This window comes from Podarcis vaucheri (genome assembly GCF_965113315.1).
Source record: "Podarcis vaucheri genome assembly, chromosome: 14".
Classification (NCBI taxonomy): domain Eukaryota; kingdom Metazoa; phylum Chordata; class Lepidosauria; order Squamata; family Lacertidae; genus Podarcis; species Podarcis vaucheri.
Genome location: NC_138752.1, coordinates 11,282,358 through 11,298,707, shown reverse-complemented (window position 1 = coordinate 11,298,707; position 16,350 = coordinate 11,282,358).

Here is a 16,350-nt window from a genome sequence, read left to right as displayed (position 1 = left end):
CACTGGTGTTTAGAAAAAATTGCTGCCGTTCTTTCAATCTGGATTATCACCAAGGTGCCTGAGAATCATAGCTTCTTATAAGGCCTCGTGACAGATGCACATTACAGCAAAGGTGGCCTTCCACATGTCTGGACAACTCCCATCCTAGAATGACTATACTTACTAGGGTTTGGAGTTCAACATATGAAGGGACACAGGTTGGCTGCTCATGATTAAGTCTGTCCAGTCCAATAGAACAATAGGACATTGAAAACAGCTGCAGATGTTTCCAAACCTCTACTGGGGACAAAAATCTTTGCACACACCGCTGTGCTTTGATGTCCTGTGCAGCATTTTCCAGGAACACATTTAGTCTGCCATATCCTAGAGAGTACTGGCTGTTCAGTGGCCTTTTGCTGCTCCCTTCAAGGGGATCTAAAGCTTTGTACCAAATGTATAATCCTTAGTATTTCCTTAACACAGTTAATTATATTTATATACTACTTCACACAAAAGGCTTGTCAAAATGGTCTGGAAGCCAATGAAAACTGAGTAAGAAATTCATTGAAAGTACAAAATGAATGTATAAAATTTTTTTTAGTTGGGCTGGAGTGCTAGCAAATGTTTGTGCCCCTGTACAGACATCTCCCCACTAAACACATGGATCAACTCTTGTGTGGTTGTGTATATGTCTGGTGCTGGGAAATAAATTCAAGCTGGGAAATGGTAAGGAGACCCAGGAGACAGAAAAGGACTTCAGTGACAGTGGAGGAAGCCTCAAAGAAGACCACAGAGGCACATCAGGGCTTTCCTTAGTCTGCTCAGCCTAGCAGTGGATGCACATGGTAGCAAAATAAGTCTGTACAGCTAGTGAACTGTTTATTGAATTGCACCTTTAAAACTACTGGGAGAGAATAAAGTTATTGTGCTAATTTTAATACAATCCCTTTGCCACCCATAATACAAGCGTTTTCACATTCAACACATGATCCATGTTAGGACCAAGTGCTTTTGCACTGAATTTGAGAGCTGTTTTTTTTCCATACAAATAAGTGTCTTTAAGAACTGGCCTCTGGGAACTTTTTCAGTAAGCTTACTGTCTCTAGTTACCTGTAATAAATGAAGGAAGCCCAAATGCCCATCCTGTTAGAACGATCAGCAAACTCAGCAGGGGGCTGCTCCACTGTCCCTCAGACCTTGTGGGGGGCCGGACTATATTTTGGGAAGAAGAAAACACACTTAATCCCTATGCCCCACAAATAACCCAGAGCTGCATTTTAAATAAAAGCACACATTCTACTCATGTAAAAACACACTGATTCCCAGATCCAGCCCCCCCGGGCCTTAGTTTGCCTACCCATATGTTAGAACCTAGGAAGCCCAGAATTTCAGAAAGGGAGTGTTACCTGCAGTTCGAACTTATTCAACCACTGAGCTATAGCCCTTCTCTGAAATTCCTGCCGCTTTGAATGCAAAGCCTCTAGTACTGCTAGTGGGTGCAGATTTTATATAGTGTCCCGCCCCAAATTTCCTTAATCCTAAAAGTGCATCAAATTTAAGCCATTTTACAGTTAAGCTGGAAGCAGTTGGTCTAGACACTACATTGTCACTGTTAGGAATTTTTGTATTTCACTGAGTGCACTTACTAAATCATCCACTAGAGGGAGAGCTTTCTCCATAATTTCTAGTACTGTAATTATTTTCCTGCAAAAGTAAGCTTAGATTCAGAAACTGATGGCCTAGATTCAGAACTGAACTTTTTTCTCATAACTGGCAAATTACTGATGCGTCAACATGCAGAACAATCAAATCAGACTCCAAGGGCAAAAGCACTGGTTAGGTGACCTTGACAGAACTTTTCCCCCTAGAGAAAACAAAACAAAATGACTCCAAAGAACTGTCCTTACCTAGCTGAATGGCAAGTTGTGCAGAAGACTGATGGTTTGTTTATGAATCAAGCCGTTCCTGTTTAGCCAAACTGATGATAGGAGGAACAATCTGCACTGCTCCTGCAAAGGCATAGTCATGTCAAAAGTCATATTTGACTGGTCTGAGAAGCTTGTCAAGTTGACAGATCCATAGCCCGCCTCCCTTTATGTGCCTGTTTTAGTCAGTTGCAACACCTGAATAGGTGACAGTCCTAAGCCTCTGAGGGGTTGTATTTGTTGGGAAACTGCCAGGGAGATATTGTCCATCATGGCCCCAAGCCGGCTGCCAGACGTCCATCGATCTCCCGTAGACAGGCAGATCCAGCAGTTAGCGACACGAAGCCGTTCTGGAAATAGATTGCCACGTTCCAGGCTTGTGCACATTGTTTATCAGCAGAAACACAGCCAGAAAGCTTGCACCGCAGAAGAGCAGAAAAGCATATTTACAGACTTTATTTAGTGTTGAACAGAACAAAAGGAAAACATGACCGTTCTGTGTCAGCGTCTCTGGCCAACTAAGAAAACGAAAGGAAACAGCAAGCATAAACAGCCAGTGAACAGGACATGCGCAGACTCTGTTACTCACAAAGCCTGCTCCCTTTTAAGGTGGAACAGAATATCCCAACAGTATTAAGGCAGGACACTTTAATGCGGGTGGTGCTGTCGCCAGTTCGAATCTGCGACAGGGTGAGCTTCCTTTGCTCTGTCCCAGCTCCTGCCAATTTAGCAGTTGGAAAGCATACCAGCACAAGTAGATAAATAGATCTATCGCTGTAGCAGGAAGGTAAACTTTCTGTGTGCTGTGGCTTCCATCACTGTGTCTGTCCTGTTGCACTAGAAGTTGTTTAGTCCTGCTGGCCACATGACCTGGAAAAGCTGTCTGCAGACAAATGCAGCAGAGATGAGCATTGCACCCCATTGTCAGATTTGACTGGACTTAACCATCCAGGGGTCCTTTACCTTTGCTTTTTTACTGTAATATTATTTTATACTATGAGCTCATTCACGATGATTTCTCTGCTGTGGAATTAGATCAGAATAGGGATAAGAAAAAAGTCTCATGAGATTTTGAGAGAAATAAAGTATTATCAGACACAATATATGGAACTGATGAATCAAGAGATAGAATGGAAGATAAAGCAAATGAGACAAAGAACATTTGAATCGGCAGACAAATGTGGGAAACTCCTGTCATGGCAACTGAAAAAGAGACAAAAATTGAATACTGTGACAAGTCTGGAAATGGAAGGAAAAATTATCCACAAACCAAATGAGATAAATAACTGTTTCCAAAGTTTTTTTTAGGAAACTATATGCACAAGGGCCGGTTAATGAGCAAGAAATAGAAGAATTTATTAAAAAGTACGGACTACCAAAGATCTCAGATCAAAGTAAAAGGATTTTGAATGAGAAAATAACAGGACAAGAAATAGAGGATGCCATCCAGAAGATGAAATTGGGAAAATCCCCAGGACCAGATGGCTTGACTGCTAGATACTACAAGGCATTGAAGGAATGGATAATACAACCATTGAAGGAAGTTTGTAATGAAATTCTGGAAGGGAAAAAGGCACTCGAATCGTGGAAAGAAGCTTTTATTTTACTTATACCGAAAACAGAGACTGAAAAGAATCAGGTTAAAAACTACCGCCCTATATCATTACTCAATGTGGATTATAAAATTTTTGCAGACATTTTAGCAAAAAGACTGAAGAGAGTTTTGGTGCAGGAAATTCACAAGGACCAAACAGGCTTTCTCCCAGGGAGACATATGTCAGACAATGTAAGGAACATTATAGACATTTTAGAGTTGTTGGAAGTAAACATTAATAGAAAAGCAGTGATAATTTTTGTGGATGCGGAGAAAGCCTTTGATAACATTTGTTGGACCTTCATGAAGAAGAATCTTCAAGGGATGGGGGTAGGCCAAGGATTTGAAAACGGTATAGGTGCTATATACTCTAAGCAAAAAGCAAAGTTGATTGTTAACAATGTGGTAACGGAAGAGATTCCTATAGAAAAAGGTACACGACAGGGATGCCCAATATCACCCTTACTTTTCATAACAGTCCTGGAGGTCTTGCTGAACATGATTAGAGGGGACCAATTGGTCAAAGGTATTCAGCTCGGAGCTAAAGACTATAAATTAAGGGCATTTGCAGATGATTTGGTATTGACTTTGCAACAGCCAGAGACTAGTACTAAAAGAGTCTTAGAACTAATTGAGAAATTTGGTCAAGTAGCAGGATTCAAACTGAATATGCAAAAAACCAAAGTGTTAGAGAAAAATCTAACAATGGCAGAAAAAGAGAAGTTTCAGAGTGAAACTGGTTTAACAATAACAAAAAAGGTGAAATACCTGGGTGTGAACTTGACTTCTAAAAATGTAAACCTATTTAAAGACAATTATGATAAATGTTGGTCAGAGGTGAAGAAAGATTTAGAAATATGGTCAAGGTTGAGACTTTCCTTGTTAGGCCGAATTGCTGTTATTAAGATGAATGTATTGCCTATAATGTTGTTTTTATTCCAGACACTCCAGATCTTGGATAAGATGGACTGTTTCAAGAGGTGGCAAAAAGACATATCAAAATTTGTCTGGCAGGGCAAAAAGCCCAGAATAAACTTTAAGATTTTAACTGACGCAAAAGATAGAGGGGGTTTTGCCCTGCCGGACTTGAGACTTTACTATGAATTGGCAGCTTTTTGCTGGTTGAAACAATGGCTACTTCTTGAAAATACAGACATTTTGGATCTGGAAGGGTATGACAATAGATTTGGTTGGCATGCATACATATGGTATGACAAGGTAAAACTGCATAAAGGCTTCAAAAACCATATTGTTAGGAAAGCACTGTATAATGTTTGGATAAGATATAAGGATTTACTGGAAAGTAAAACACCCAGGTGGTTATCACCTATGGAGGCTGTATATCAGCTTTCCACAGTAGCTTATTTGATTAGAACTAGCTCAGTTGTCAATTCATCTTCATATATATATATATATATGCAGGTTTTGGTGTCTTCGGGTGTCTTCCCGTGTAAGAGTCGGAGTGTCTGTGCGACGTTTCGACGAGGTCTCACTCGTCATCTTCAGGCTGGTGCTTTCGGCTTCTTGTTACTGGAACAGAGCAGAGTCTGGTGTTTGAGTTCCTATAAATACTGTTGAGGGGTGTGGTGTATAGCCTCCAACGTTCTGGGCAGAGAGGAAGTTCCTAGATTAGTGTGCCTTTTCTTCTTTTGTTCCTTAATTACTTGAGGGATATCTTGGGTGATTTCATGAGTGATATTCTGAATATCACTGGGTGGGTCATTAATTACTTGAGGGATATCTTGGGTGATTTCATGAGTGATATTCTTACACGGGAAGACACCCGAAGACACCAAAACCTGCATTCCTGTACCCGTGAAAATCTACGAAAGCATATATATATATATATATATATATATATATATATATATATAGTAAGGCTGCCATCACACAAGCCATAATGAAAGATATATAATGCCACGTTACAATCCTGGATTTGCATGAAGTCAAGAGCGCAGTCTCCACTGAAGGGTCTGTAGTGCCTCACCATCAATCACAACCCTGGATTTGAGTGAAGACATAGTTGGAGGAAGAGAGATGGCAGGTTATAGAAGAGCAGCGGCCATGATATGGAAGGGAAGGGCCCTTGAATGTAAAGTAGTGGGGGAGATTTGAATTGATTGGGAAGGGAGGGTTATTTTTATTTTTTAAAGGGAGAAAAAACAGAGATGGGTACAACATAGATGCTAACACGAAAAAGGTGACACAACAGCCTTTCCCAACTCCTTTCTGTACTCAAACTTTGTTTTAAACCACAGCTTTAACCCTCAGTGATCTGCTCAAATTTCTTTCCCATTGTTCAGCTGCCTTTTGTGAGAGAAATGATCCAGAGCCCTCATATATTCCATTGTATTTTCACACAATGTATTTTCCTGGTACCCTGTTGTTTTCAACGTAAAAGTTCCAGATTTGATGTAACAATTTATAACCAGCATATTATTAACAAGCAAATACCCACATATGTACAACATCCTGGAGGGGTGAAGGTCAGGATGACCAATGGAGAGCCAGGCTAAGAACCTCTGAAGCCATATTATAGAGCCATCTAAAAGCTAAAAGCATAAAGTCATTTTAGAAAGCTAAAGACTATTTCTCTTTCTCATGTTTGTCACTTTGCCACCTTTTGCAGAGGCAGCAAGCATGCAAGCTTGTGGGTGCAGCTAGCCTGCCCCTGCAGGAAGTTTGCCAGTTGAGGTTAAGCCATTTCTTAGAAACGACCCCTGACAAGCAGGACGTAGCTAACCACCTAGAGAAACTGTCAAAACCACAGGATGCGCTTCCAGTAAACACCTGCTCAAGCCCAGTTCCAGGAACTGGTAAATAGGTTATAAGCCAGTAGCGCCACCTAGTGGAATAGGCAACTTGGAACCGAAAGGACACACCAATTTATTAATTGGTTGAGCTTTAATGAATATGCATCAATGACCATAGGAAATTGTCAATCATTGGCTAAAGGGATGCCAAGGGGCTGAACTGTGCTTTGCAAGAAGGTATATGAGTTAGCTACCCCCAAGGAGGGGTGGGCATTCTTCATTTTCCTGAATGCACCCTATTTGCTTTTTGTCTGACAAAAATCCAAATAAAAAAAACTTTTTCTTTAAGAAACTTTGCTGCCTGATTTTTTCATTCCTGGTCTGTATTTCTGAAGTCCCTTTCATTTCTGGTGCCAAAAGTGACTCGGATCAGAAGGACTTTAAGTGTCCTCAGAGACCAGGAGGCAGCTCCCTTGCCCTCTGGGCAGTGACGGCGGAGGGTCAACGGACCTCCTGGCTTCCAGGTGCACACCGAACCTTTTCTTCGGAGGGGGACAGAAGGCAACTTGACCCTCTTGCTGTATCCTGGGACAGAGGACAACGGATTTGAAGAGCCGAGGTTGGGAGGACAGGGCAGAGAACAGCCGGCTGGGGTGAGTACATGGCAACAAGCCCTGAGGGGATAGGAAATCCTCCTTTTAATTAAGGAGAAGGGAGGTTCTGATCAAATCTCCAGCGTGGATAGTGGCATTAAGTAGAAGGGTTGACCCCTGAGAACCACCCACGCTTTAGTATTAGGAAGGAGAGAAAGGGGGGGCACAGGGTGGTTACTGTGTCGTGCACGCGTCCAACAAAAGAGGCACTTTGTGCATGTATGTGTGTTACCCCAGGGCATTCCCCTGGGGTCGTAGCAACAAGTACTCCGTTTCCCAGTCGGGCGACCGCACCTGGGCGAGAAAAGTTGCGAAATGAATGTGTGAGTGTTTGGTGTGGGGACGCTGTATAGGGCCATACTGAAAATGGGAGGGGGAGGCTTGAAAGGTCCAGTAATTTCCCTTCAATGCATGTTAAACAACTTCAAGAAAGGATTCAGCGGAGACTATGGCATAGACCAGGGGGGGACATCCTGACCAGATCCCCTATATAGACAACTGGCTGAAGGTTGTAGATGACAACCCCCCCCCCTCGGTTGAAGAAATGCAGGACTGAACATTGCAAAGTCACTCCCTCATGTCAGGTTTTGGAGAGGGAAGATGTCCAGAAGAAGTGCCGTGTTTATGGAGAAGAATGTACAGAACAGTAAGCAGTTATTACTGCATTAACAGAGGAAAAAATAAATAAATACCCACTTTCGAGAAAAGACCATGAAACAGGATGAAATGCAGACAGGGAAATAGTGTTGTCTAAGGCTGAAAGGGAAGTCCAGTTACTGAAAGATTTACAAACCAAAGGTGTGAACAGTGGAGGCAGAAAGCTTTCAGAACTTTCTGAACAGTTAAGTGCAATAAAATCAGAACTGGCTGAGGGAAAAATTTTTGAAAACACTAGTAAAACAAAAGAGAATGAAGAATTTGTTAGGCAAAACAAAGAGACTAGCCAAACAGTTAAAGATCTTCATTCTGCAATCAATACTTGTGATGTTACTTACAACAACAAACTCATGGAGTGTGAGTCACAAATTAAATTGCTTAAAGAACAAATAAGTAAATCAGCTAAAAATTTGCAAGAAACAGAAATAGAATGTAAGGAGGGAACAGACCATCTTAAATCCCAGGTTGATGAACATATCTCTGTAAAGGAGAAATTGAACAAGTTACTAAAATTAAAAGAAATACAAAGAACAAAGTTTTGTGAATGAGCTGAAATCAGTGAAAGATTCACACAACCAGCTCACTTTACAAAATGCAAAAGAAGGGATGAAGATTTAGCTAATTTATCCAGACAACTTGCTGAACATACTGACCATCTAGAAATTGTCAGAAGGTCACTGCAAGGAAAGGCAGAGATTGTGATATCCCTAAAAGACAAGCTTAAAGTTGTGGAGCAGCAGGCTTTTGCAAAATCGGGATCCTAGGCTTCAGTATTTTAGCAAAACCTCTAAATGAGAGTACCAGAGGAAGAGAAAGAGACCCCTTTGAGTGGGGACCGGCCCAACAAGAAGCCTTTGGGACTATCAAGCAATTAGATTCCACAGTGAAAGGCTGGCCACCCTGTCTGTGGGCTGTCACTGCCACCGTCACACTAGTGGAAGAAGCAGACAGGTTCATGTTTGGCCAGGAGATGCATGTGAATGTGCCCCATTCGGTTCTCACCCTTATGGAATATAAGGACTATACAGGCTGAAACAGGCTTTGCCCAACCCATTGAGAAGTCTGCAGGCGCAGTGGAAGCTTGTGAAGTAGACGTGCCTGATGCTCTAGAGAGACCAAAGGGTCCTAGCCATTTTAAGGGCCAGCCTTGATTCTTGGCTGTTGCCAATAGTCCAAGGGAAGAAGCCCTGGGTCGCATGGCAGGAACTGAAGACAGCATGTCAGGCCACAGTGGCAGCCAGACCAGAGGGGGCTGGGCTGTAGGACGCCCAGAAAGCCCAGAGGGGGCTAGAGGATGCCCAGAAAAAGTACCAAGCCCAGAGGGGGCTGAGGCTGTTTTGGGAAGCTGTTTCTACGCTTCAATAAATCTGTGTGATGGACTGTGGGCTGGAGAGAGGCTGAGATAAGGGAAGAGGAAGACAATTACAAGTTGTTCGTCAGGCAGCAGAGCACCCAGAAGTGGGGGTGCAAGCCAGGCAAGCCGTTCCAAGAGTTCTAAGAAAGCCAAAGTCTCCAAGAGTTGTTTGTGTTTTGAGGCGAAGTCCAACAGCAAAAGGCATTGCCCTGCAATTGGCAGTTGGATGCAAGGCTATAACGTCCAGAAGTTGAGACGTTACTGGAAACAGTATGGGGTCCCGAAGAGATTGCCGTGATGCACTGCAAAGGCCATCGGAGAGGCCGGGACATGGTCACTAGGGGCAACCGGAAGGCAGATAACGCAGCTCGTGAAGCAGTTTTGAAACCTCCACCAGCACTCAACGCAGCCCTCATCCCACAACTCACTCCAGACGATGTGGAACCACGCTACACACCGGAGGAACAACAGTTGGCACGCCAGGAAGGAGCAACACTCCAGGAGGGATGGTTCCGTCTACCAGACAACCGTGTTTTTGTGCCCCAACATCTGGCTACCGTGATTGTGAAGAATTACCACGAGTCCACTCATCTAGGGGGTCCAGCTGCCAGAGTACACCTTGGGAGACTTTTCTATATCACTAACCTTTCTCAACTAGTTGCTGCTATATCCCAAAAGTGTGTCCTGTGCGCCAAGAACACCCCCAGACAAGGCCACCTTCCCCCACCGGGCGTACAACACGTGGGCTTCACCCCTATGGAAAGCCTGATTGTGGACTTCACTGAACTACCTCCAGTTAGGGGCATCAAATACCTGCTTGTGTTTGTCTGCACCCTGACGGGTTGGACAGTGGCCTCCCCAGAAGTATTGGCAGTGACAATGGCCCTGCCTCCATTGATGAAGTTGTGCAAGAAGTGTGCAAGGCACTGCAGATAAACTGAAGGCTACACGCAGCCTACAGACCCCAGAGTTCGGGAAAACCTGAACTTATGAATCACACCTTGAAGACCCACTTGGCCAAGCTGACCCAGGAGACGGGACTACACTGGATAGATGTCCTGCCCATTACCTTGTTTCGGATTCGGAGCGCTCCAACCAAGAGACTGAGACTATCACCCTTTGAACTTTTGTATGGCAGACCACCCGCTTTCGTCCGAGACATCCCCGCCAGTTTGGGGCGGGTGGGAGATCACATCACTCAGGAACAAGTGCAATTCCTGTCCCCGTGTGTGTTTGCTTCCCTTTCCAGGTACTACCTCGAGCCTACACCGTGCAGTCTCGCTGAGCCGGTACACCAGTTCCAGCCGGGTGACAGCGTGGAAGCGCAACCCCCTCATCCCTAAGTGGCGAGGCCCGTATACTGTCCTCCTCTCCATCCCAACTGCGGTGAGAATGCATCACACGCGTCTGATCATCACCTTGTGTCTGACGCTACCGGAAACGCGTTAGGCCACGGGCAACTAGATCCTGCGACTGATCATCACAAGGACTTTCACAAGGACTTTCCCCTTTTCTCTATTATGTTCTGTATTGATTTGCTCTATGTCCTATTGTCCTGACCCCACTGAGCCATACCGACCCTATTGGCCTGCGGACCTCTGCTATGACTGGTTCGTCTTGCCAGTGGTAAGAAATGGCGTGCTCATTGGCTATTGGGAACAGGGGTTTGATGAGGTTGCCGTATTGAAACATCCCACTACCCCACTGTGGCTTCTCTTCCACACCACTGTCCAGCGCACATGGGTACTGCTCCTACGGGAAGTTGCAGAGACAGTCGAAATCTATCGAGTTCTGGACCGCTCTTGCTGTTGTGGGGGGGTAACCAACTGTCACTTGGGGGGGTAGAGCACTGTACCAACCCCATCTGGTAGACCAGGTCCTAATCTTAATCCAGGTGTTGCATGGGACGGAGCCTATCTTAATGCAAATATTGCAGGGTAGGGAGCCTGAACCAGGGGCGTATTGAAATTGCTGAACAAGTGTCAGTAAATCCTGCAGCCCCACCTGTGGTTGTCGTGGTGGCTTGAGCCTCCCAAACAAAAACAAAAAAAAATCCCAGAATACTGCCTGAACTACTGGGCCTGGTAACTCCACATCTAATACCCTTGAATGTGGTAGGGTATTCTTGTGGCTGCATAAGGGTTGCCACCCCAGGCTTCAGCCTCCATAGGCCCTGGTCAGAGACCACGTAGGTGACCTCCACCCAGTAGGACCAGCCTTTGAACTTTACAGAGTCTATTGCCATCCCTATAGCTCCCGAGGCCTAGCAGTGTATCAGTGTCAGGCGGCCACTTTTCCCTGTGTAGAGTGGGAACGTTTTGTGTGTAGATGCTGTTCACGCCTCAGTAGGGCCAGGAGTTAGAGGCCCACATGACCTAGCCTTCGTGGGCCCCCATCCCTTTGGCCTGCGGTATTACCCTTTTGTGGTATTTCTGTGTTGGTGGTACAGTTCTTTGTTCTGGGGCACCGAACATCCCTCGAATCAGGATGTGGATCATACCCTGCCTCCTGATGGTTCTCGCCTCTCAGATGGCCACCGGGTGGAGGGAGAACACCTTCCTGAACATGACCACGGCTGTGGCCAAGAGCCTGAACAGGTCTGAGTGCTGGGTATGCGTGCGAGGTCACGATTCTGAACACCACCTACGTGGTTCCCCAGCACCATATTTGAAGACTTGACAGGGTCATAGAGGGAGGCCCGTGTATCCACAGAAGTGTACATTTCCTGGCTCTCTATGATATTGTACCTATAGGTCCATCAAGCGAAAATGGAGAACCGTGCCGGTCAGCATTTTCATGATGGAAAGGGGGGAATGGAGGGGTGAAGGTCAGGATGACCAATGGAGAGCCAGGCTAAGAACCTCTGAAGCCATATTATAGAGCCATCTAAAAGCTAAAAGCATAAAGTCATTTTAGAAAGCTAAAGACTATTTCTCTTTCTCATGTTTGTCACTTTGCCACCTTTTGCAGAGGCAGCAAGCATGCAAGCTTGTGGGTGCAGCTAGCCTGCCCCTGCAGGAAGTTTGCCAGTTGAGGTTAAGCCATTTCTTAGAAACGACCCCTGACAAGCAGGACGTAGCTAACCACCTAGAGAAACTGTCAAAACCACAGGATGCGCTTCCAGTAAACACCTGCTCAAGCCCAGTTCCAGGAACTGGTAAATAGGTTATAAGCCAGTAGCGCCACCTAGTGGAATAGGCAACTTGGAACTGAAAGGACACACCAATTTATTAATTGGTTGAGCTTTAATGAATATGCATCAATGACCATAGGAAATTGTCAATCATTGGCTAAAGGGATGCCAAGGGGCTGAACTGTGCTTTGCAAGAAGGTATATGAGTTAGCTACCCCCAAGGAGGGGTGGGCATTCTTCATTTTCCTGAATGCACCCTATTTGCTTTTTGTCTGACAAAAATCCAAATAAAAAAAACTTTTTCTTTAAGAAACTTTGCTGCCTGATTTTTTCATTCCTGGTCTGTATTTCTGAAGTCCCTTTCAATCCCATCTTATATTCCCCTTCCCAATAATATTTTGACATTTTTGCAGCAATTAAAACATTAACAGCCATTAAAAAATGATTATAATACACTTTAAACATTCAAGTAACACAACTTTTGGGTCTTTAGGAATCATATAGGCTCTAATTGATTGTTAACCTGACAACCTCCTTGTGTTACAGGAGATGCCATCAGTATTGTAATTTGCAAGTTCCATTATGTTTACTGTGATTTTATTCCGGATGCCCTTGACATCCTCATATGCGCAACCCCCAATTTCTCTGAAATCACTTTACTTTTCCTGGGAGATTAGCAAATGGTAGAGTCTACCCTTTTGTTGCTTTGGGTTACATTAAAGGAGGGAAACGTGAAGGAGAAGGCAGATTCCTGTCAGAAGTACTGGCAGCAATTGGAGCTGGCCCTGCGTCCTGAGGCTTGTTAGAGCATCATTTGTTGTGCAGGAGGAGGCTGGGTGGGCCATGGGGAGCTGGAGGAACTTCCCTGGGGATCTGTTAATGAGGCAGGTGTCTGCTTTAGAGTTTCCGGCAATGCTGCAGGCTGGCCTTGTAACAGCAACAATGATCTCAGCTGTGCCAGAAAAGTGAGGTACACTAAACTCCCTGCTACAGACTCTCCCTTCTCACTAAACCCTGTTAACTCCTCAGTTTCCGACACCCCCTATTCTTAGTCTTCTCCCTCTGACCCCTCATAGTTGTCCCACCATCAATCCCTGAGCTCTGAGCCAGACTTCTCTTGGGGGTTCCCCAGCTGGTTCCTCTCGCCATTCCTCTGCGTCTGGGACATCAGGATTGGGCCCTGAAAACTCAAGGTCTGGGATACTTGTGACCCCGCAAACCTAATGACAGTTAGTGAGGCCTGGTTAAGCTCCTGCAAGTTCTGATTAGAGAATAGTCGCACATGCAGAGCAGACTGAAAGGGTTAGGAAAAGCTCACAAGGTGGTGTTGATGTCCAGAATTTACTGCCATTTGATACAGTGATGGCCTTAGGCATGGGCGTAGCCAGGATTTGGGGGGAGGCCTTATTTTTTTTGGGGGGGAAACCTCAGTTTGCTTTGTTTATTGATTTTTATTGATTTGGGGGGCAGCTTGGCATCTACCCTATGGGACTCGGGTGGTGCTGTGGGTTAAACCACAGAGCCTAGGACTTGCCGATCAGAAGGTCGGCGGTTCGAATCCCTGCGACAGGGTGAGCTTCTGTTGCTCGGTCCCTGCTCTTGCCAACCTAGCAGTTCGAAAGCACGTCAAAGTGCAAGTAGATAAATAGGTACCACTTTGGCGGGAAGGTAAACGGCGTTTCCGTGTGCTGCTCTGGTTCGCCAGAAGCAGCTTAGTCATGCTGGCCACATGACCCGGAAACTGTACGCCGGCTCCCTCGGCCAATAAAGTGAGATGAGCGCCGCAACCTCAGAGTTGGTCACAACTGGACCTAATGGTCAGGGGTCCCTTTACCTTTACCTTGGTATCTACATATTGATCTTTTCATTGCCAAGTAAAGTAAATACCATTGTAATACTCCTGGACATTTCAAACTTAATTATTTTTTAGAGTAGCATCTACTTTACTGAGCTATTCCATTGACAATATTAAAGAACAAAATAAAAAGATATTTAATCACAAGTATACTCAAGAAATGTTTTATTTTGCCAACTACTGGAAGCCTGTGGCTGGAGATTAGCAAGACTATTGATCTCTCTAGGTCTGGACCAACGCTTTAATGGGAAATTTAACAACACACCCAAACCCTATGCAATCTGAAAAAGGGACAACTTTTCTGAAGTTTGGCATCCATTTATTGAATACATTAAAGTTAAGGAATATTATTGCCACGCACCTCCTTCTCATGGATTCCTATGGTGAAACAACATTGGATAATAGGATTTTGACGGACAATTGTCTAGAACTACAGTGGTACCTCAGGTTACATACGCTTCAGGTTACAGACTCCGCTAACCCAGAAATATTACCTCGGGTTAAGAACTTTGCTTCAGGATGAGAACAGAAATTGTGCAGCAGCGGCAGCAGGAGGCCCCATTAGCTAAAGTGGTGCTTCAGGTTAAGAACAGTTTCAGGTTAAGAACAGACCTCCAGAACGAATTAAGTTCTTAACCCGAGGTACCACTGTATAAAGCTATTCTTTGAATGCTACCACTCTGTCCTCTCTCCTCACATCCTTCCTTTCCTTTCTTCCTTTGATCTTTTCTCTTAATTGTTGTTGCTATTGCTTTGTGTATACCAGAAAATAAAAAATTAAAACAATTACCAAAAAAGAAGTATTTCCTTTTTTAAAAAATTGTAAAACCAAACTAATAAACAAACATAAATAAATTGGGGGAATTCATGAGAGAATGAATTTATACCCTGAGAATCTCCACCACACTTGGCTGAAATGGATTCTAAATATCTTTCCCTTAGGTGGGAAGCCCTCACTGCAAGAGAACAATCTGGTGGCTGTTGAGACTGGTAGGGCGGAATGCAAGGAGACCAACAGCAGGTGGCGCCAGATCCAAATCTGGCAGACCCAACCAATTCTAGTTTTGTTCCCATCCACCTCCATGTTATAGTTCCCAGAGAGGGGATAGAATTTAAAGCACACAATCATGAATTATGGGAACTGTAGTTTAAGGGTGCTGATAATTGTGCCTCTATGAGGGGTGAACTATAGTTCCCAGGAGTGGAGGCAGGTCCAATTAAGTCCCACCAACAACAGTCTGCTCTCAGACAGCCCCCATCTGCCTGTCTTCTAACTTACAACCAGGTCATGGGGTGGTGCCTCCCTGCGGCTGCTTCTCCTTCCAGTAGATATCTTCGTAAACGCAGAAGAGAGTGAAGGGAAAGGCTTCCAGGATCTCCGGTCTCCTCCTGGGTGCCTTTGATTGAGCCAATGTTGTTTTAGTGCCTCTGTGTGTGTTTTCCCAGTTTGTGCCAGAGTGGGCTTAGCAGTGCCGGATTGCGAAAGTTCCTTTTCGTGGCAGATGCCCAAAGCAACAAGGCTGGGTGCTTTGTTTGAATGGAAATAAATAACATAATGACAGGCTGAAGGAACAAGAAAGTTTCTCCACCGCGCTGGCTTTGTGGGAGTACGGAGCCTGGTTGGTATCAGCACATACTAGAACGTAGGAATGATTATCCAAGGAACTTACTCATGGCAATGCTTGGATATAGCGAGGAGATTGCCTTGACCTTATTTAATGCAAGCTGCAGAATGGGCAACACACAGAGCTGGAAGGGACCACGAGTCATCTAGTCTAACTTCCTGCAATGCGGGAATCTTCTGCCCAACACTGAGATTAAGAGTCTCATGCTCTGTGACTGAGCTATCCAGGTGTGTAGTCAACTCACTCAACTCTGACCTACTTTGAATTAATAAATGGGGCATGTTGTGACGTGGTTGCGTCAATGGACTCATGGAAAGCGGTCTCTGAGGTCATCAACTCCCTTGTGTAGGATCTGCAGTGCAGTGCACAGTGGAACAGAAACAGTTCAAGGATGGGAGGAGCCACATGTAGCTGGTTCTTCAGCCGAGCTTTCTCTTCTGACGAAATAGCAGCCACCAGGAAGGACAGTTCAGGGAGGCCACTGAATGGTCACCTCCACACCACATGGAAAGCACGGGGCTCCCCCGCAAACAACCATGGGAACTGTAGTGAACCCTTCTCGGAGCTATAATTCCCAGCACCCTTACCGAACTACAGCTCCCAGGATTTTTGGGGTCAGTAGTGTGGATGCGATGAGAATCTGTCCTTTTTGCATATTAGTGCCCTTTAACATCGAACTGTTTTCTTTTACACCCATGTGCATGTATATACTATAAATATATTCATATGAGGATTGCTCTTCTGATGCAGTGGACTTTAGTCGCCAAAGGTTCATGTCAGTCTTTACGGTGTCACGTGATTCTTCATTGTTTTTCAATGGGG